This window comes from Ambystoma mexicanum, chromosome 5p (genome assembly GCF_040938575.1).
Source record: "Ambystoma mexicanum isolate Mex_15411 chromosome 5p, UKY_AmexF1_1, whole genome shotgun sequence".
Lineage (NCBI taxonomy): Eukaryota > Metazoa > Chordata > Amphibia > Caudata > Ambystomatidae > Ambystoma > Ambystoma mexicanum.
Window position 1 is genome coordinate 1,080,340,176 of NC_090930.1, and position 23,618 is coordinate 1,080,363,793.

Below are 23,618 nucleotides of genomic sequence, written 5' to 3' on the forward strand. Positions count from 1 at the left end.
CTATCACATTTTCTACCTGGTCCACAATTATAATATCTTTTTGTGGAGAATACACATAATGGTACCATCCTATGAAAGATAGACAAAAACACGTCTATGTTTAACTGATGATGACAGTCAAGACTAGAAACAACCTTGAGTTGTAGGTCTCTAACCCCTTCCTGATTAGTAGTCATCACATTTATTACCCTATCATTCTCCTCACCCTTAGATACATTGTTACATTTGAGGTGCACATTTGCCTGGTTTTGAGAAGCGTCATTTACTAATTGTGGGACCACCCTAGTTGTGGTATTAGAGACAGATCAGACCTTCCGTTTTCCACCAGAGCCCTCCCCGAGTTGCAAACACAGAGAATCAACTTCCTCAATAAACAAACAGTGCACATCTTCCAGCACTGTATCCTGAATGCCAACTCTCATCCTCTGCATATTCAGTTGTAATACTTTTTGCTTGGTGTAATGATAGTTTACAGTGAAGGCATGCATATAACATTCTGTTGCCATGACGGCATCTTCGTGTATGATTCGAGAATGTTGATCGGATCATACACGAAGATGTTGCTTAAAGAGGTTGGCCTTCCCGGGGCCCCTACCATTAAACGTAGAAGTTCGTTACACATATAACGCAGAGTTGTGTACTAATTGCTGAAACTATACACAACAATTGGCGACGAGGAATTACTGCATGGAGGGAGTTCCGGGTGCAGCGTGAGCAGTGAAATACACGCTTAGCTTAATACTGTTGCTGGTTACGAGGAACGGTAATCGTGACAACAAAGGAAAAGAGAAATGCATTCACATAAAACAGGTGAGCAGCGCGATCAAGAAAGAAGATAATATTTTGATTAAAACTCACAGGGAGCAGCAGCATACGGGGGACGCGCGCGAGCGGCCAACCGTCTGATGCACTAGAGGAAAGGACCTCAGTGCGTGCTGTACGTGCCGCCATTTTGGAAAAAAAAAACGGTGAATGCTACGAAAAGCCAAACATTGGTTCACTGTTAATAACAGTGAAGTATAGATCGACGAAGAAGTTCAAACGAAAGGAGAGAGCGTTGTGGAGACGCTAATATATAAAAAAAAAAAGAAAACATTTTTTTTTTGTTTGTGATTGCATGTGCACAATTTATGAACAGTATTCAATAATAAAGAGTGAAGCACACGGAGTGGAGTGTGATATAGAAGACCTAAAACAACATCGCGTTGGAATTTAGAGCATCATGCAGACCATATCTGCCCCAGTGAAGTTTTTACCATTGCCTGGGAATCCAACATGCCCTTGGGAACAATGGCAAGATAATTTCCAAGTATATCTGAGGGCAATAGGAGGTTCAAGGTACAGTGATGATCAGAAAGAGGCCACTCTTCTAAGTTGTGTAGGTGCCGAGGCATTAAGGATTTTTAGGACATTACCTGAATTAGAACATGATGAAGTGAGTTGGGAGGAATCTTCGAGTGGAGCTAGAAAATATGACACAGCGATGGCCAAACTTAATAAACATTTTGGAAATAAAACTAACACAGTATTGGAAAGATATAGATTTTTCACAAGAAAACAAGGTAAAGAGGAAAATATAGACTCATATTTCGCCGCATTGAGGGGATTGATGGCCACTTGTGCTTTCACGTGGGTAGCAGATGAATATTTAAGGGATCAGATGGTGTTGCATGTGGCGGATCCCCGGATTCAACAATGTTTGTGGCAGGCGAAGAACCCCACATTGGAAAAAACAATTGAGATAGCCAGGTCAATCGAACTGGGCGAAAAATGTATGAAGGAAGTTCAAAATAAAATGGAGAATATGGAAGTCAAATCAGTTCAAGATATGGAGGATGGGCAACATAACAGTCAAGAAGATGATTTGATTGCTATTGTTAAAAGATTAGTCAAGTCAGACGTGAATGGTGGAATCAAACAAAGAAGGGCAGGCATGTTCAGACAAAATAACAGATGTTTGAGTTGTGGATGGTATAGACATGTCAATCCTGAAATAGAGTGTCCAGCTGTGTCAGCAGAGTGTTACAGATGTGGTCAACTAGGACATTTTGGAAAAATGTGTCACAACAGTAGAGCAAGAGGAAGATTTAACAGCCGTTTTGGAAGAAATACTGGACGCTACAATAGAGGCAGAGGTGCAGCGATGACAAGTATAAAGGCATTGGAAGACATGAGTGGTCCAAGCAATCTATTAGGAATCAAGGATAGGCTTGAAGACAAGGTTCAAATACTAGCTGTTGAGCCAAGTGAAAAAGGTGTGGGACCATGGGTTGCCATGGAGATAAATGATATAACGCTACAAGTGATGGTGGACACTGGCTCTCCTTATACGATGGTTGATGTGGAGACATACGTTAATGTATTAAAAAGGAAAATGGGAGAACTACAAATGACAAAAATCAAGGCAACTGGATATGGAAAAACACCCATCAACATTATAGGGTATGTTTGGGTACATCTGAAATTTGAAGAGAGAAAAACATACTGCAGATTATTTGTGGCTGCGAATGGGTTTTCGATAGTAGGATGGTGGGAGCAAGCAGCTTTGAAAATAAGAATTCATCCTGGCGAAAAGGTGCCCATTTTATGCATTACGGAGAACAGTTGTGATACCGCAGAGAATTTGGCAAAGGCTTTTCCCAAAGTTTTTAATGAGGAAATAGGTTTACTCAAAGGATTTGAACATCGGATCATACTCAAAAGGGGTGCAAAGCCAGTGGTACATAGAGTGAGGAATATACCCATTGGTACCAGAGAAGCATTGAAGACCGAATTAGAAAGGTTCTGCATGCAGGATGTCATCGAACCTATAATGGTAATTGTTAAAAAACAGGATGGATCCATCAGAATGTGCGTGGACCTGAGAGATTTGAATGCTAACATTTGGGTAGATCGCCATCCTTTGCCGAACATTGGGGAAATGTTGACTACCATGAAGCCGGCAAAGTATTTTACGACGTTAGATCTATCGTCAGCATATCACCAAGTAGTACTGGAGGAAGAGAGTAGACATTTAACGTCTTTTGTAACACCATTAGGAGCTTTTAGGTACAAGAGAATGCCTTTTGGGTTGGCTTCAGCAGCCGCAGTGTTCCAGAGATTGATGCATCATCTATTTGAAGGGTTACATGGAGTACATTATTTTCAGGATGATATATTGGTGTCAGGAATGTCTCAGGAAGAACATGATGCAAAGTTATTGGGAGTATTACAGGTACTACAGCAGAAGGGAATGACATTAAAAATTGAAAAATGCAAAGTCAAGAAAAATGAGGTAATGAGGTAATGATGGAATAATGCCAAAAGAATCATTAGTGGATACCATTTTAAAAATTTCTGATCCCAAGAATATGGGTTTAACAGAATACTACTCGAAATTCATTGACCACTATTCGGACAGAACTGAGAAAATGAGAAGTTTAATGTGCAAAGGTGTCAAATTCGAGTGGACTGAAGATTGTAAAAAGGAATTTGAGCAAATCAAAACATTGGTCAATAGAGCACCGGTGTTAAAGTTGTTTGATTCAAGTGCCAAAACAAGGATATCCGTGGATGCAAGTAACATAGGACTGGGAGGAGTCCTAGAACAAGTTCAAGCTGGTGAAATCGTTCCCATTGCTTTTGCTTCAAGGACATTAAGAGGTACTGAGAGACATTATTCAACAATAGAAAAAGAAGCTTTGGGTGTTAAGTGGATTTTGGAACATTACAAAAGTCTCATTTGGGGCATTCCAGTGGACATTATAACAGATCACAAACCACTCGTACATGTTTTGAACTCAAAAAATCCTCAAATTACATCTCCTCGCATAAGAAGGTGGACACTGATCATCATGCAATTCAATGTGATTATAAAATATACTCCAGGAAAAAACAACGTGGTGGCGGAACGTTTCTCTCGCCTACCGTGTGAGGATGTAGCGGAGAATGGCGAGGACAACGAGACATTGATGGAAGAACAAAACATGGATTGTATCATTGCTCAAGTGCATCCCAGTTTTTCAAAGGAGGAATGGATAAGAGCTGGTGAATGTGATCCTGAACAAGAAATGTTGAGAAGAGCCATTGAGAGTGGTTGGAAAGACATTGATGACAATGTAAGATACTGGGAGAAATTTAAAGATGAGTTGTCTAGTGATAAGGTTTGTGTGTATCGAGGAGAACGTATCATACCCCCAACAAATTTGAGAAAGAGGATTATGGACATTGCCCATGAAGGTCATGTGGGAAGAATGTTGACGAAGAGAAGATTAAGAACTGCTTATTGGTGGCCTAACATGTGGGGTGAAATGGAATCTCTAGTCAGAGATTGTACTGCATGTGCAGTGAGTGACAAGAGTAAGTTAAAAAACACAACCCCATTGCAGCCGGTGAATATTCCTAGCACGGTATGGACAAAATTAGCTATTGATATAGCTGGGCCCTATGAGACATTGGGATCACAAAAAGTGTTCCTCATAGTGTTGGTAGATTATATGTCCAAGTGGGTGGAGTGTGGTATTGTTGAGGACTCTGTATCGGCTATCAAAGTGGTGAAATTCTTGGAAGAAATCTTTAACAGAGAAGGAGAACCACAAGAGCTGGTGTCGGATAATGGAGCCCAATTCATGTCTGTGGAGTTTCAAAAGTTTCTGGAGGACAGGGTCATTAAACATAGCACCACGGCCTTATACCATCCAATGGGAAACGGGTTGGTGGAGAGGATGAACCGTTTCATAAAAGGTATTATTCAACTAGCCATGATAAATGACCTACCCTTGAAAGAGACACTCAAAGAGGCTCTCAACACATACAAAGTCACGCCACACTCAGTTACTGAAGAAATTCCATTCACATTGATGAGAGGAAGAACACCTACAAATAGACTTAGGCCTGCTTGGATGACAAAAAAAGGAAACAAAGAGATAAATTTGGAAGACATTGTCAACAGAGTAAAAAGAAAACAAGAAGAGTATAAAAGATATTATGACAAGCAAAAACATGTTCAAGAAAGTAAAATCAAAACAGGCGATTGGGTAAGAGTGAGAGATCCAAATCACGTGATGAAAGGGGAATCAAGATTTCGTCCTCCTCAAAGAGTGAAAGAATGTTCAAAGAAATCTGTGATCTTAGAGGATGGCAGGAAATGGTCATGCGATGATGTAGTTTTGGCAAAGGAAAGGGAGATTATGAGAAATGGAGGAGAACAAGGCTGGTATGGAGAAACATTTCAAGACAAGATATTCAGAGATGATGTTGGAGAGACAAGTATAATGTGTGAAGGTAATACACAAGAAGAGAAAACCCAAGGAAAACCACAGGAAGGAAGGAGTGACAATTCTCAGACAATACCAAGGCACAGGAGAAGATTGTGGAACCGTAAACAAGACTATGGGCCTCATTACGACCCAGGCGGTAAGTTACCGCCTGGGCCGTGACTTTACCACCATGGCGTAAACTATGTTTACGCCATGGTGGTTGGCGGACTTACCGCCCCATTCCGAGGTCGGCGGGGCGGTAAGTCCCCAATCCCCATTTACCCTTCCCCATTCCCATTTTTGCCCCATAGGGCATAATGGGAGTGGGGAAGGCGTTAATTACGCCACCGTAAATTACGGTGGCGTAATTAACATCAAGTTCCCTTACCGCCATGGTTTTTTACACCCGCTAGAAGCAGGTGTAAAATCCGCCATGGCGGAAAGGGAACTCGTGATTGGCGGTAAGGGGTCGGCGCAGCTAACGCTGGCGCTAACCCCTTACCGCCAGGGTCGTAATGAGGCCCTATGTGTATTATTGAGAATTGGTAAACTGAGTATTCGGATCCAGATGACAGGTTACACCTCTGATGACATGAAGATACTGGGCCTCATTACGACCCTGGCGGAAAGGGGTTTGCGGCAGCGTTAGCTGCGCCAACCCCTTTCCGCCAATTACGAGTTCCCTTTCCGCCATGGCGGTTTTTACACCTGCTTTTAGCAGGTGTAAAAAACCATGGCGGTAAGGGAACTTGGTGTTAATTACGCCACCGTAATTTACGGTGGCGTAATTAACGCCTTCCCCACTCCCATTATGCCCTATGGGGCAAAAATGGGAATGGGGAAGGGTAAATGGGGATTGGGGATTTACCGCCCCGCCAAGGTCGGAATGGGGCGGTAAATCCCCTTACCGCCATGGCGTAAACGTAGTTTGCGCCATGGCGGTAAAGTCACGGCCCTGGCGGTAACTTACCGCCAGGGTCGTGATGAGGCCCACTGTATCCTTTATAAGCAGACAAAGTTAAAGTTATGATTTATAGATATATATATACAACATAGCAGCAATGTTATGATAGTAGTTTTCTGAGTTTTGAATTTGTTAATTTATTAGGAGAGAAGATGTAATGATAGTTTACAGTGAAGGCAAGCATATAACATTCTGTTGCCATGACGGCATCTTCGTGTATGATTCGAGAATGTTGATCGGATCATACACGAAGATGTTGCTGAAAGAGGTTGGCCTTCCTGGGGCCCCTACCATTAAACGTAGAAGTTCGTTACACATATAACGCAGAGTTGTGTACTAATTGCTGAAACTATACACAGCACTTGGCCCCTCGGCCTTGAGAGCCTAATGCCAAAATATCTCTATTAGCTTCAAGCATGTGCCTGCGTATGTATTGCTATTTGACTTGACTCCCCTTGAGTTAGGCAGTCTAGAGGGCATACCAGATTGGTGAATCTCAATGACCTTGTCAACAGTTGAAAGGCTTTGCATATGCTGACTTCCGCTCTTTCCACTTTTAAAGACTGTCACCCAACCACTTACAGACCGAAGGCCACTGTCCACCGGATACCTTTCCATAACATTTAGATTATTATCAGCAAAACTGATACACACATTACTAACTTTCACACACTTCCGTTTTCCATACATAACACTTTGTGTTGTTTTCCATTTATTCCTAACCCTTTGACTTTTCTTCACCAGTCTAGTTTCCTGCCATGAAGGGTTAGCATCAGTAGATACAATAGAGGGACCTATACCTACAATAGAGGTGCCAGCCTTAATATTTCTACTCACTGACCTAGATAGGTCCCGCTCATCCACTGTGCCCAAACCTACATTGTTCATTCCTTGATCTTTATATGTCTCTCTACCCCTCTTGATACATTTATGTAGGCACAGAGATTGCAGATCCAGCGTATTATCCATCAACTCGGTCATTCACACCAATGTTTTTAACAAGTTTTCAAATACAGCAAACATGGCCGCCGATGTAATACTTGAGGTACTGATTTGTGAATCATGTGAGATATCCATGATTCTCTGAAGATAATTGAACTGGCTAATCATGCCAGCTAGGATATTCTTCAAAATGGCCTGCATTATAGGCAACTACTGACAAAACACCAGCCTACCTAGCCACATAACTTGTGGGCTCAGATGTGATGCACTCCGCTGGGAACCAGATCATTGCGAGGCTTGAGTCTAAGCTGGCATGCATAAAAAAGAAGAAACAGGAAACACCCATTCCTGATACTCTGCAGCCTACTGGTGTAAATCGCTACATAAACCGCTATAATAAGCGCTATGTAAAAAGCGCTATTGCAGCCCGAGAACTACGGCACCTGAGTACTCTTAATCCTGCACAAGAAATGGCCACATTTTCATAGGATCACACAGAAAGCTACAGGTATCATCTTGCCACCATTAAGGTACACGAGGTACCTGGTAGATCCAAGATGGCTGCCCGTTTGATGCCCAAAGCCCCTCTGCCTAACTAGGCCTTCAGCAGCCATCTGATTGGCCACCGGGCCTATCTCTTCCCCCATTGGCCGCCGGCAGGTGAAGCCGGCCCACTCCCACTAAGGCCCACGGGAGGTAAGGCCAACACCTGTTTTTGCCGTGTCTGCGGTCTGCTAGACACCCTGGCCCTCTCATGCACACCCGCCAAGGTAACCTTTATGCATCTATTGTGCACTGCCAACAGCCACAGCCGACACCTCCATAAGCGCACTAGACATTCTGCTACCATTGGCTCTGGCCCCTGTGCACCCACACTTGTACTATCAGTGACTGGCATCTGCTCTAGCCTACCTAATAGCTAATGTCTTTATCTTCGCTTCTTGCAGCCCAGTTTAATGCATGACCTGGTGCTTAGAGTTACCACACTCCTAGCCAAATGTGTCTGACTCTGCATAATTTGTAATTAAACGTACCTGTCTCTAACAGGCTTGCTAACATAACACGGCCTACTGCTCTACTCCAGACTCGATTCCCCTGCCATCCTGTCTACTGTTCCTCTGACTACTGTTATTGCTCCCTGCAACTGACTGGCTCATCTGATCCAGGCGCTGCCCAATCGTTTATTAGCCCAATCATGCTATGTACTATGTTCTCTTGAAATGTGTCTCACTATGCCTCGCAATTTCGAATCTAATTGCATTTTCAAGGTTCACCCTGCCCAATTGTCCATTGAACCTGGTTGATCTCTAGCCAGAAGTGTTCCCATAGCCAGGTGTTGTCTAACCTATATGCAATTTAGAATCTAGCTGCATTTTCAGCCATAGTCACTATAGCGCTCCAAGTGTACTTTGCCCAATTGTGCCACTGAACCTGGTTGTTTCTCTAGCCAAATGTCTTCCCAAATCTAGGTGTTGTCTTACCTATATGCAATTTCGAATCTAGATGCATTTTCAGCAATAGTCACTATAGCGCTCCAAGTGTACTTTGCCCAATTGTGCCACTGAACCTGGTTGTTTCTCTAGCCAAATGTGTTCCCAAATGTAGGTGCTGTCTACATATATGCAATTTCGCATCTAGATGCATTTTCAAGGTGTACCCTGCCCAATTGTGCCATTGAACCTGGTTGTTTCTCTAGCCCAATGTGCTCCGAAATCTAGGTGCAGTCTAACATATATGCAATTTCGCATCTAGACACATTTTCAGCCATAATTACTATAGCGCTTCAAGTGTACTTTGCCAAATTGTGCCATTGAACCCGGCTGCTTTTCCAGCCATACATGTTATCTTGAAACTAAAGGCTGCCCCTCCGCTCTTTAAACTATCACTCCCTGACCTTAAAAACGACTGCAACCTCAGCTTGAGTGCATTGCTTAAACCAGCCACGGCCCCTCAAGCCCACCCTACTCAGCTCAAACTAGCCACCAACAATCATAGCTTGACCCGCTCCCCCACCAGTGCCACCAGTCTCCAGCATTACGCACTGTTGCTACCAGACCATGATCTTCTGGCTTGCCCTAATCATGTTCCCCTTCTGCATAACGCTGGACAATGTACCTGTAGCAGTAACATCTACATAGCCTACCAGAACGGCCTGGCTAAACTAGGGTACCCTAGACATCACCCCATCCCCTGCCTCACACCGTTCCTACCCTCCATATCCCCCTTCCCTCCCACTCACCACCACCCTCATACCTCCCATGTCAACCCAGGCCCCCCAACCAACACTACTCATAGCCACCCCAGTCCTATCGCTAAATCCAACCAAACTAAACCGAATACTTTACATCCCGCCCGCTCCAAGCCACCTAGCCTAACCCCCCCCCTCCCTTACTCCCAACCTCACAGCCCGCAACCACAGACTAGGCTCCAGGCTCCCCACCACAACCACTAGGCCCAACTTCAAAACCAATACAAAGCACAATGCGCCAAATAAGCCCACACCTCCCCCACTAAAAGGTGCCCTACTCAATGTCAGATCCCTGGCTGCCCACCCCACAGAAATTGTTGACATCATTCTCACCAATGACCTCGACTTCATAGCCCTAACGGAAACTTGGCTTCATGAGGCGTCCGGTCCAGACGTATCACTAGCCATCCCGGAAAAATACTCTATCCTCAGAGTTGATAGACCCAACGCTAGAGGCGGAGGTGCAGCAATCATTTCCAAATCCTCCCTAGACCTCAGATCAGCCTCCACAATGTCACTCATATCCTGCGAGATACTAACAGCCAAACTGCAAACCTCCTCCACAACCACGATCACCTCCACCTCATATACAGACCCCCAGAGCCCCCCGGGGTCTTTGAATAAGACATCACGTCTCTCATCTCTGAAAACTCCAAACCATCGGCACAAATCATGATCCTCGGGGACTTCAAACTCGGTTACCAGGACCTGAACGATGCACATGCTGCATACCTAGCCGATGTCCTAACAGAAAGTGACTTCACACAGCTCATTGTACTCCCCACCCACCAAAAGGACAGAACCCTTGATTGGGTTGCAACCTACCATTGCAATGCAACCTGCAAGGACCCCCAACCTCTGGCATGGACTGATCATCATATGATCTCTCTTGAGGTTTTCACTAATCAGGCACAGCCCAATAAATACCCCCTGCACCAGCTTGTCCAACCAGAAACAAATGCAACATCACTGCTGAAGCCCTACTACCACTGGTCCTACCGACCCTCAATGCTCTCCCAACCAATGCTGACTTAAACCTGCTGATTGACACCTTCAATGACTCCATGGCTAGAGCAATGGACACCGTGGCCCCCCTGAAACTATGCAAAGACAAACCTAAAGCTCATCTGACCTCGTGGTACACCCCTGAGCTCAAATTACTCAGAAAAAGGAAAGCCAAGGCGCACCACACTTGGAAGACTAACCCCTCCGCGGAAAACAAATCCAACCTCACAAACTTATCCTCACTTTACAAAAGCGAGATAATTCGCACCAAAAAAGATGTATACAACACCAGGATTACTCAGGCAGGATCCTCCACCAAAGAATTATTTAAAATTATGAAGGAACTAGAAAACCCTATTTCACCTACAGACACTTGTCTGAAAGGCAAATCCTGGTGCACCAGCATCCAAAATGCCCTCAACAACAAAATCTCAGGACTCCAAACCAAAATTGAGGACAAACTCCAACAACTCTCCAATAACAAGATCACCGACCCTGGCCTACCCACGCCCAAGAATACTAGCTCGGGCTTCTGGTTTAAGAAAGTCACCACTACGGAAGTTCAAAAAATCATCTCCTCCTTAAAACCTTCAAACTGCAAAGGAGACAGCTGCCCTGCCCAGATCATAAGAGATGCAGCTAGAGAGCTCTCCCCCTTCATCACCAAACTTATTAACCTATCCTTCACCAATAACTCAATCCCTAGCAACCTAAAACACTCATGGGTTCTCCCACTCCTTAAAAAACAGTCCCTTGACCCAGCCATACCCACCAACTACAGGCCCATCAGCACAGACCCATTCCTACTAAAGATCCTGGACAGAGTCGCCTACATCCAAATTCAGGAATACCTGGAATCCAACCAATTACTAGGAATACGTCAATCTGGTTCAGACCTCAACACGGAACAGAAACTGCCCTTGTTGATCTCAAAAGCCAGATTGATGATATTAAAGACAAAGGCAATGCCGCAATTCTACTCCTCCTAGACCTCTCAGCGGCCTTTGACCTGGTCAGCCATGAAATCCTTTGTAGTCACCTAGCCACCGCAGCCCACTTCTCCGCCTCTGCCATCACATGGATACAATCCTTCCTGGCAAACAGAACCATGCAGGTTTTCTCAAGAGCAGCTGCAGCAGACCCCATTCCCATCACATGTGGGGTCCCACAGGGATCCTGTGTATCCCCCACTTTGTACAATATATATACAAAGCCCCTATTTGACCAACTGGACCGTCTGGGTGTCACCTACACAAATTACGCAGACGACACCCAGATAGTCCTCACCATCACAGGCAATTACCAAGCAGACGTCGCCCTGATCAACGAAATATTCTCCATCATTCAGGCATGAAGACAGAGCTCCTCATCGTCGGCTCCCCCAATACCCTAACTAAACTCAATCCCAACTACAACAACATCACGATCGATGGACACACCATCCCTATTGCCAAAAGCGTGAAAACCCTTGGCTTCTATCTGGACGCCAACACCAACCTCTCCAAACACACCAAAATGATCGCCTCAGCCTCAGCCTACACCGGCAAGCTCATTAGGGCCAGTAGACAATTCCTATCACCTAACAGTTGCCTCACCCTCGACAGAGCCCTTATACAATCCAAACTGGACTACTGCAACAGCCTGTACCTAGGTGCTAACCAATCCGTACTTAACAAACTTCAGGTACTACAAAATAACACTCTGCGCGCAGCCCTCAACATTCCCAGACGAGAACATATCTCTGCTACTAGGAAAGCCTGCAAATGGCTCTCCATACGCCAGAAAATTGATTTAAAAACCATCTGCCTCACGTACAAGTCCCTCAATCACCTAGCACCACCATATCTAGCCAACAAAATCACCATGAAACTTGCTACCAAAACCACTTTATCCTCCAACACTTTATGCCTGACAGGCCCAGATTCCACCTAATAAGAGCTGGAGGGGCAAGCTTCACAGTACTCGCCTCCCAACTCTGGAACACCCTACCTCTCAACATCAAAACTATCGAGTTCTTCCAGATCTTCAGGAAGCAGGTCATCAGCTGGCTCCTAAACAAAGAGTAGCCCCACTAGCATCTGACCTCTCACCCCCTGCGCGGCAACTGGCTCTTGTACTGTATTATATTGTAACTGTATATGTATAACTGTATATATATGTATGTATTATAAGTATGAATGAAGTATGCAACACACAGATACTTCACAATGTTGTAACCGTGTACTTAAGCGCCCTTCTACCCCTGAGTTTGGAGCGCTATACAAATAAAATAAATAAACAAACAAACAAATAAATACAAATACAAATACTGGAACACCATCCTGTTCACAAACAGGATTGCTAAAAATACTCTGAGAAATCCCCATTGAGTACTTTTGAGTTAAAAAATGATGTTTTACTCCATCGTACCACCATTTGTAATCCTGTGGTAATTCCACGGGACTGAGTGGAGGTAATGGTAGCCGATTTTGGCAGTAGATTGGGAGATGTACAGCCAATTCACCCTCAAATTCATAATTAGGCTCACTGCATTATAATAAGAACCTCATTCAAGACCTACCACAGTTGCTTCCAGAAATCAAAAATAAAAGCTAGAGGCATAGCTGTTTGACTCAATCCAATACAATATGACAAAGGGTCCATTGAGAGAATCATCTTAGATAAAAATATAGCAATTTATTGACAATCACTATCAGCAAGTCAATGTGGCGTGTTACAGATGCACTAAAAAAGCCATAAAGTGATGGTTGGAGCACTTTTTGTTACATTGTTTTTTCCCCTATCTACACCATAAAAACGTGCCAAAGACCCTTGGTCTGAGCCCCACCTGAAAAGGAGAAGTAATAAGAAATGGCAAGGTCACATCCCTTATAAAATCAAGGAAGATCTGCTTGCACTTCACCTGGCACATTGGCAAAACTCTTACTCCACACTGTTCCTCATTAAATATGAGTACTGCACCACCCTTCACCTCTACCTCCTCCTTTGCTCTTTTGCTCCTGTCAACTAAATACTAAACACAGCCACAAGCCCTCTCTACAACCTACTCAGATCCTCTCCCACCTTGTCATACCATCACCATGCTGCAAGCCTCCCTATACAAAATAACTCTGTCTTCATTTTTCTATACATTGGGGGTCATTTTACATACCCCTTGTATTGCACAGAAAGGGAGCGTGCCAGATGGCACGTATGCACAAGGTTTCTCCTGCTGTGCAATTTTTGCCATTTTCAAAATGGAGATGAAATATGAAGAATAAAATGCGCTTTACTCTTCACATTTCTGGTTCCCTTTTGGAACAAAATGTAACTGCTGTCCACAAGTAACACTTTGCAGGGGGCACTAATAATGGATTCCTATAGAATAGACAAGGTTTTAGCAGGTGCAAACGTCAGGCGTATTTCATAGTGATAATTGTGCGGGTGGGAAATCATGAATTTGAAAGCAGGTCAGGAGGGCAGCACAGAAAAGTATATCCCACTCAATGCCCCAATCTAAATTAAAATTGATTGTATTCCCCCATATCATTAAAGTAAAGGGGCAAGGCGAAGGCCCCTTGCTTTTATAGTTCATTTTAATGTAAAATGTGTTCATGTATCCACTTGTTAAGTCCTAAATGTATGTTACATTTATCTATGTCCCTCTGTCATGAGATGCCCTGCTCATCTATCCACTCTAGACACCTACATTACCAGATCACTTGCAACCACTTACCCATCAAAACTTTTCAAAGAGGCACCCTGAGAAGGGACTGGCTGAGCAGTCTTTTTTTCTTTATATGTCACTTCTGATCCAAGCGGCATCCCTGGTGACCAATTACATACAAATTCCAATATCTAGGACCACAAGTATATGCCATTTGTGCAGTCATATGTCCACACAGGCTCTTCAATAAATGCTGTATCCTATCACATGAAGTAACATATTGAAAACACACAGAACTATAGTCAGACCACTTTTAAAGGATTACTCTGACCCTGCACCAGTGATATTAAGTACCCTCAGATGCAACAGCAATTGGAATGCAGTATATGATGCGGGATATGATTCCTAAAACATCAATTTACAGTACTAGGGACTCTCCCTTCCTTACACTGGGTATGGTGTCCCTACTCTACACTGCCTAAGGAAATGAGATATTGAAAGGATCCGCAGGACAAGTGATGGATTGGAGACTGTTTTATTGACTAACACATGTACACCCCACCAGCTTCTACTCTGGTTCCCTGTTAACTGCCCTACAGTCCTGCATAATTTCTAGTACATTCTTAGTTCCACATTCTCTGATGGCATGCCACATATTAGAGAATGCCCTTTTTCACAACACTAAAAAACTATTTACAGAGTATAACTATTTACAGGCCTTCACAGTTTTAACAAATCATAACTAGCATCCAAACCTGGATAAATCCAAATTTGTACAAGGACATTTAACACATACAAAAACAATTTTGCAATTCCAATTGACATGGCAGTTCATTAGTATAACTATTCGTGATTGGGCCCTAGGTATGGAACCAACCTTGCTAGGCTATAATAATTAGTGTTATGTTTTGATTTGATTTCTCCGCTAGGTCACTGGATGGGGTTGAGGTGAAGCCCACACCTCCTTTGGTTAGTGTTTAGGGTTTTTACCCTGGTTACTATGCATTTTGATTGATTTCTCAGGTAAGTAAATTTACCATACTTAGTACAATAAAGTCAGTTTTAGCGTGGACTTTAACCTTATTTATCAATTGTTTAATGTGGACTCATGGTCCCAATTGTGGTCACCCAACATGTGTTTCGACCATGTGGGTCTTTATCAAAGCAATTAACGTTGACGGACATCGGACCTAGACGCCATCACGCATCCACATCTAATCTATTGCAGGGCATACCTGAAGCCCAGCTGTCAACAACTGGACTGACCGCTCACCAGCACCCCACCCCATTTGGGGCAGCTATTCAAAGTGAATTGCCTTGATAAAGACACACGCGGTCGAAACACGTGTCAGCTGACCACAATTGGGACTATGAGTCCACATGAAACCATTGATAAATAAAGTTAAACTGCCCACTAAAACGGACTTTATTGTACTAAGTATGGTAAATCTACTTACCTGAGAAATTATTCAAAACGCAAGGTATCCAGGATAAAAACCCTGAACACTAGTATAACTGACATCCAAATATGTATGAATCCAAATTTGTATAAGGACATTTAACCCAGCCACGGCTGTTTTATTTTTCAAAATTGTCTTTCTGCTATGAGGGTCTTCCACAACCAACTATGAGGCAAGCTCTCATTCCTCTCTGCCTTGACAGGTCCTTCTCTTTATGAACACTCCACACCTGCCCTAATACAGTTTTCTCTTTGTGAACATTCTGGATACTCAACTCTCTCCTGACCTGCAAATCCACAGGATCTATAACACACCTGCACACTCTCTTGAAATGTCACACTGACCCATCTGCCACCTTCACAGCACCATGTAGTCCTTTGTAACTTCTGCTGGCTCAGACCAACAAACCAAACCTCCTTCCACTCTGCTGGGTGGAAATTATATTCACATCCAATCCCCTTCTTTGACGGCACATTTCCTTGCAGCAAACTGTATTGCATATCTGCCTCTTGATAATGTTGTCCTTGACCAGATCCATGTTAATGTCCTTCAAGCATGCTCTGTCTAACCACCCAGGACAAACTCTAGTATTGGGATTCCTCCCTCTTAACATTTCAAAAGGGGACACAACAGTGGTAGCAGTAAACCTATAAGCCACCACATTGTCTTCAGCTGCTTTTCCCCAATCACCCCCTTCTGAAATGGCACACCTGATGCTGTTCTTAATCACTCTGTTACATTTTTCAACTACACCATTTGTTTCTAGGTGATATATCGAACGGTTTTGTGTTCTATGCCATTCCTTTTCAAAAATCCTTCAATTTCCTCAGAAACGAGTTGAACACCATTGTCTGTTAAAATGGTAGATGGATAGCCTTCTCGTCTAAAGATTTCATCCACAAACTTAATGATATCCCTGGTACACACATTCTGCATCTAAGAAATTTCTACCCAATGTGACAGCATATCCACACAAAGCAATACTTAAATGTTCCCTGACTTCTTACTTGTCCCACCATATGTAGACCTACTTCCAAAGGCACAGATGGAAAGGGCATCAAATGTATTGGTTCTGCTCTCGTGATACAACCCTTGGCAGCATCCTCACATACTGCAACATCTCTGATGACGCTCTCAACTTGCAAATCCATACCTTGCCACCAATAGTCCTGCCTTATTAATTGCTTAGTTTTGATCATTCCCTGATGACCTTCATGTAACATTTCTAAAATTGTCTCTCATACTCCAACAGGAGGTAACAATGTGTCTCCTCGCAACACCATCCCAACTTTAATGAGAAGTTCATCAAAGATATGTCTGACAGCATCAGGAATTACCCCTCTTCTAATCTCATTACTCTTCACACCACATTCAAGCCTCTCCTTTAAATTAACCAACACTGCATCCGCTAGCATAGTTTCACGCCATTCACTCTCCATCACTGCCTCTTGGCTGACATACCAAACTTGATATTCCTTATCTTCCTCATCCTCTTCATCTTCAATCACATTTGTCAATCTTGAGAGACAATCCACTTCCTTGATTTTTACACCCGGCAAATACTCTATCTCCCAATTGTAATCCTGCAAACTTGCAACCCATTTTTGAATCCGAGACGCTAATTTATCTAACCCCTTCATCGTAAGAATCTCTTCCAAAGGTGTGTGTGGTTTGACCATCCATTAAATTTTACACCCCACAGAAAGTGACATCTCTTTTCAATTGCCCGTCTGATTGCTAACAATTCCTTTACAATTGTGGAGTATTTTCTATCTTTATTCCTCAATGACCTGGATGCGAATGCAACAGTGTACTCCCCTCCTTCACTCTTTTGGGAGAGTACAGCATCTAATCCATAATTACTAGCTTCAGATGTTACCACACCGTTCTTGCTGGGATCAAAATTGCTCAACGTGGAGCTCTTGGTCAATGCCAATTGTATCTCTTGAAACCCTTGTTCACATTGTACACTCCATTGAAATCTCAAACCCTTTTAAACCAAAGTCCTCATGTGGATAGATTTGCCTGCTAGACCTGGGACAAATTTAGCATAATATTCAGCCATGCCAAGGAATGACACTATCTTCTCCTTGTTTATGGGAATAGGACAATTCACAATATCTTTTACTAAATTAGGGTTGGGATGAATACATTATTCAGAAATCTAAATATTGGATGGAAGTTTTACCAAACTTACATTTATCTCTACTCAACGTTAAGCCTGCATACCTGAACATATTTAAAACCATCCTTAATCTCATGTCATGCTCTTCACAGCTCTCTCCATACACCAAAACATGATCCTGGAAACACAAGACCCCTTTTATGTGATGAAAAAGTTGAGACATAATTCACTGAAACACAGCCGGAGCAGACACCAAACCAAAGGGCATGTGTCTGTATTGAAACAGACGCTCAGGAGTAATACACAGTGTGATATTCCTGGAAGATGGGGGCAGTACAAGTTGGTGATAGGCTAAATTTAAGTCCAAGGTACTCATGACTTTTGCACCCTTGATGGTTCCTAGCATCTCAGCTATGTTGGCCAAAGGGTGTCTGTTGGGTATCACGCATCGATTGACAGATCTCAAATCAAGGCAAAGCCTTAAATTCCCCTTCAGTTTATGTACCACCACTAAAGGAGAAGCCCATTCAGAACAGTCAATACTTTCTATCACCCCTTGCTTTTCCATAATTTCTAATTCTTCCTTTACAGCGGTACGAATGGCTATAGGAACAGCTCTCAGTTTTTTTTTAGAACCCGGAACAGAGTTTGGCTTTATTCTAATCTGGTGCAAAAAATCTTTCATTGCCCATCTCCGCTCGAAACACTTCATGCTGCGACAAATAATTCACACGTTCTATCACATGAACTTCTTCAGCATTCTGATCAAGCTTTATTGGAAGCCTTTTCTGGTGTGACCAATTTAAAAGTGGATCATTCCCACTTTTTTAACCATAAACTTTACCTTTGATTTGATCTATCCTTAAACCCCATTACTGTATAGAACCATCCCTCTATCTCAAATTCCTTTGACTCCATATGCCTCTGGTTTGATATCCACTACATTGGGAGAGATACTTCTTTGTAACTTAGTGTTAAAGACGGACTTGGGAAGCAAAGTGTATTTAGCACCTGAATCTCTCACCATCCCAATGATCTAAATGATAGACATGGGCTTCTCAATATAAGCATCATCATCTTGAATAATGGCAATTTCGTCAGCTGTAGATTCAAAGAAACACATGCATTTTTCCATGTCCTCACACAACTCATCCAGGCAGTCAATGTTTTCGCTCGTTATCCTACAACATTTCTTGCAGAGAACTTTGATCGATGGGCACTTATTGCTACTCACAAAATGAGACAGGCTGTCACATTGGAAGCATTTCTTCCTGTCATCTTCTTCCTTTCTCTCTTTGTGCTTCCCAAATTTCCTTTTCACACTTTCTTTCTTGACCCCTTGTTTCTTTTTGTCAGATCTACTTTGCTGCCCTGCTGAAACCTCCATGATCTGTGCATCTTCAGTTCTCTTCACATCAGACTCTGCATGTTTTTCTGATTCCTTCACACATTTCTGTGTATGTTCTAACTCCTTTGCTACTCTGATAACCTCATCAATAGAAGGGTTACTTTTGGACCACAACACTTCTCTCACTTTTTCATCGCTACACTCATGCATAATCTTGTCCTGTAGTCTCTCAGTTAAGGTACTACCAAATTCACATGAAGCTACCAATCCCCTAATAGCCGTAATATACTGTTCTACAGATTCTCGATGATATTGCTACCTTTTGCAAATGTGGTATCTTTCTAAAATAATGCTTATCAATTTCTCATAATGTACACACCAACGACTTCTTTTCTAGTTCCCTCTTAACGGTGCAACAGTCCTGCATCATTTCACCCACATTCTTGGTTCCACATTCTTTGATGGCATTCTACATATTAGAGAATGCTACAGATACCCCAATGGAACTTTCGGTACCAAGTCTAACAAAGTCTAACAAAAAAAGAAAAACAATGCATCTCATTTGATGAATCCCAGTTTATGTACCCTCATCCAAGTAATTTCTTACAACACAGTGGGTTCCTCCTTTGCTGTCGAAAATCAGGTTGAACTGAACAAAGTGCAGAAATGTGATTGGTCCAATTAACTTTCACATTTGTATTAAGATCTACCACACCAGTTACCAATCTGGTGTACTAGACACCCCATTATCTAGCTACTATGTTGTCCATTTCTGGGGGTACCATACCTACACAAAATCTTTCCATTCCTAGGTTTAACTGGGCATGATTTGCTGTAAAGCCTTTTTTCTTTTGAGCCCTGTTGGGAAAGCAGTCCTTTCCAACGTCCTCTGCCAGTGGTGAAGACTGTGTTCATAAGCAAAGAAATGCTCTGCTCCCTGACCACAACCAGGGTGCATTGGGGGTGACTTTGCTGAGGATCAAGGACTGCTTATGTGCTAGCAAAACTCCCTAGACTGGGAAAGCAGAGATTGAAAAGGATTAACCTTGCCCTAGTGCCCTTTTGCAGTGGAACAAAGTAGCCAGGACTCATGTTTTCATTGCTTCAACCACTTCGAACAGCATATTCAAACCACGTTTGCTGCTTCCGAAAAAACCAGGAGCAACGTTGCAACCTGTGGCACTCACCAACGAAATTCAGACTGCTGCTTGCATCAATCGGAACTGGTTCGACACTGCCTCACCATATCAGAGCCTTGGCACCTGCCTTGTCCAAAATAGAACAAGAGGACTGTGTGACATAAAAAGTCAATCCTTTTGTGGTGTTATTGCATATCTCTGAATTATACCTGTAACATGAACATTACATTCAAATTACATCTTAACTATTTATCTCACAATTGGGATCCCAAAACATAGAGTGATCTTCTATTCTGTTTCCAAAACAAATCTTCCAATCGCACCAAACGATATTCAAATACGTTTATTGGAGAGACTGGCAAACACAGGACTGTCACCCTGTTTACTTATAGTAGAAGAAGGAATTAATAAAAAAATGTATTTATGGATTCCCAGACAAGTTGACTGAGACAGAAGAAGATTTTGCTTTGTGGATTCCAAGCCCAGATTTGAGAGAAAAACACATATGTGAAAATCTTTATCAGTTCAATATGTTTCTAGTTGAGAATCACTGAAGAACAGCAAAAGGCATATTTCATCTCATACCCCAGGTGGATTACTGTTTAGATCAAATAAAGCTGGTTAAAAGATGAATACCTTCTCCTGGTACACTATTGGACACTCATAACAGACATGAAAATGGTGAAATGGATAGAAAGTAATGACTTTCCATTACAACTCGCATTTACTTCATGGAAAATATGGCATCAGTTATCCACAAATCACTTGGAAGAGCAACTCAAAATCAATAAGATGAGAAGGAGATGAGAAAATGTAGGTTACCAAAATATCGACAATGATGTTATACAGAGTGTGTATGATGTTACACTTACATGCTTTAATGAGGACATAGATGGTGGCCAAGTAATAAAGAATTGGAATAGCTTGTTGATGAATTTGTTTGGGATATAAAAGTACGAAAATTCATGGAACACAAGAATGGTTTGATGAAAAATTTAAAGACATAAGTAAACCCTAACGATAGCTTTAAACAAAGAGGGTGGTGAGGGCGCTAGAGAGCCATGCAAGATGGCCGACCTGGTCTAAGGCTCCCGCTTCGCCCCGTATTAATCCTGCGGAATCCTCTAGTTTCCGGTGAATCTGTGTGCCAGCCCGCAGCTCCTTGTCTTTCTGGGGCACCCAGCGACACAACTGTGAAATTTGGAGCCGAATCGGTGCCCCTGAGCCAAGTCCCGGTCCATGCGGCTCTGCCTCTGGACCCTGCGTAGCTGGCTTGCGGGACGACAGCCACCCTGAGCCCGGCCCCCTCCCCAGAGTTAATCTGACCCTCCCCCCCGAGGAAGAGCTGCGACGGGGGCTTGTCGCGGGCCGACGACAAATCAGCACCGGCAGCAACCGCTGGCAGACAGCATCTCGCCGAGGGTCTTGGCCCCGTCCCTCCTCCCGCATCGGTCGCCAGTGCTCGAGCGGAGATCGTGGCCACGAGGTACCCAGGCATCCGTTGCCGGACCAGAGGAGACGGCGCTCTGAGGAAGGATCAGCTGCTCCCTCACTTCGCCCCGCCCGCTTCCATCGCGCCAGCTCCGGCATCCAGCTCCAGAGCTGCGGGCCGTTGAGCGGGAAGCACAGCGGCGGTGGGGGGCAATCCACATCTCCCTCCCCTGCACAGCAAAAACTTTCAAGTGGTGAGCCTATACGGCCCAGCGGACAGATGGCCGACTCCATCGACGGCACCAAGGCCACCTCCCCCCGTTTTCAGCCACACTCGTCCGAGCCTGCAGTAGTCACCGTCGGCCCAGCTGGAAGCCCCCGCCAAGTCTCATAAGCACCCTGGGCGACTCAGGCCTCGAAGAAGGAAAGGCCGAGTGCAGAGGTAAGGAGTTGGGGGGGAGGTCTACATCTCTCTCCGCATACGGCCACCCCCCTCTCCAGCCTCCCACAAGCAAGCCAGATTTAACAGTGGGCTGAGTGATGGGAGAGGCCCTCCACAAAGGTGGCGCTGATGCTCCGAAAAACACCAATTTGACCCTGCCCTATCTGTGACTTGGGCCTTGCGCCAAACACGCCACAGTGCACACTGGGACCCACCTCACTGGGGTGGGCGGCCTCATCCTGGTTCGGGAGAGCCAACAACGCCGGAAGGAGTACCTCACCTCCATTGAAGACCACAGAATCCACCCCCACTATCCACAAATTCTGGCCTGAGAAGCCTCTCTCCTTTTAAACCAGCAAGACCGCCATCCACATTGAGCAACGTTCAGTCCAGTCCAGTGAAAGGCCTTCAAGGTGCCCTAGTTATAGTCACAAGCAGCCGACAACAGTCACTCCCATTCCCGCTGGCACGATGGGGAAGACTGACAAGTCTCAGAGGAAATTAAACTTTGAAAGCGGCCCAACCCCCAGGGCACCCCTCTCTCAAGAAGACCTAGCTTCAGTGTCTCAACAAGATGATTCTATTGGCAACTCCTCTGAAATAAAAGAAATCCTCCTTGACTTGAAGGCTGGCATTGGTAATCTGAGCAACAAAATGGATGGTCTGGCGTCTAAAGTCGACCTCCTGCAACATCGGATGGACTCTCATGCGGAAAGAATGAACGATATGGAGCAGAGAGTGTCCAATCTCGATGATAGTTCAGCAATTCTAACCAACAAAGTCTCTCAACTGGAGTCTCAAATTAAAACAACCATTGCCAAATGTGAGGATTTAGAAGGCCGCTCAAGAAGGAATAACCCACGGATAGTGGGAGTGAGAGAACATCAATCGCAGGAGAAAATGGAAAACTTCGTTGAGTCCCTTTGCATCAACCTATTCGGATGCGATGCCCTGTCCCACCTTTTCATAATTGAGAGGGCTCACAGAGTTCCCGCGTCGAGACTAGCATCGGGCTCCCCGCCCAGGCCTATAATAGCGAGGCTATTGAATTACAGAGATCGGGACTCCATACTTCGGCTTGCTAGAGAAAAAGACGATCTAAGTCACAAAGGGGACAAAATACACTTTTTTCCCGACTTTTCCCCCTCGGTGCAGACACAACGGAAAACATTTGCCAGCGTCGAGCAAAGGCTCCGTAACAGTCAACTGACGTACTCAATGCTTTATCCAGCGCATCTTAGAGTTCAGCACGAGGGAAAGGTCCAGTTCTTTCAAACCCCGGATGAAGCACATCTATTCCTAGACCGATTGGGATGCACAGATCAGAACCAGGCTTGCCCCAGACCTCAGAGGGATAGAAACCCAAGGGCTCCTCCATAAATGGTAATTCAGGGCAGAGGCTCTGAATCTATCTTGCTGCAGAGAGTATGCCGGAACGTACACACCTAGCGAAAGACGGGGCTGGGACAGTTGGCAGGCCTTGTGCGCCCCTAGCACAGCTTCTGTTAAGTTGTTTCTTCCCCCTTTTTTTCTCTTCCTAAGTTGAGTTTTTTCCTGCCGAGGTGGAGGTTCATTCCTCGGGATGGTAACTCCAGGGATCATTTGGGTTGTCCGTTGGTTATTGAGGGACC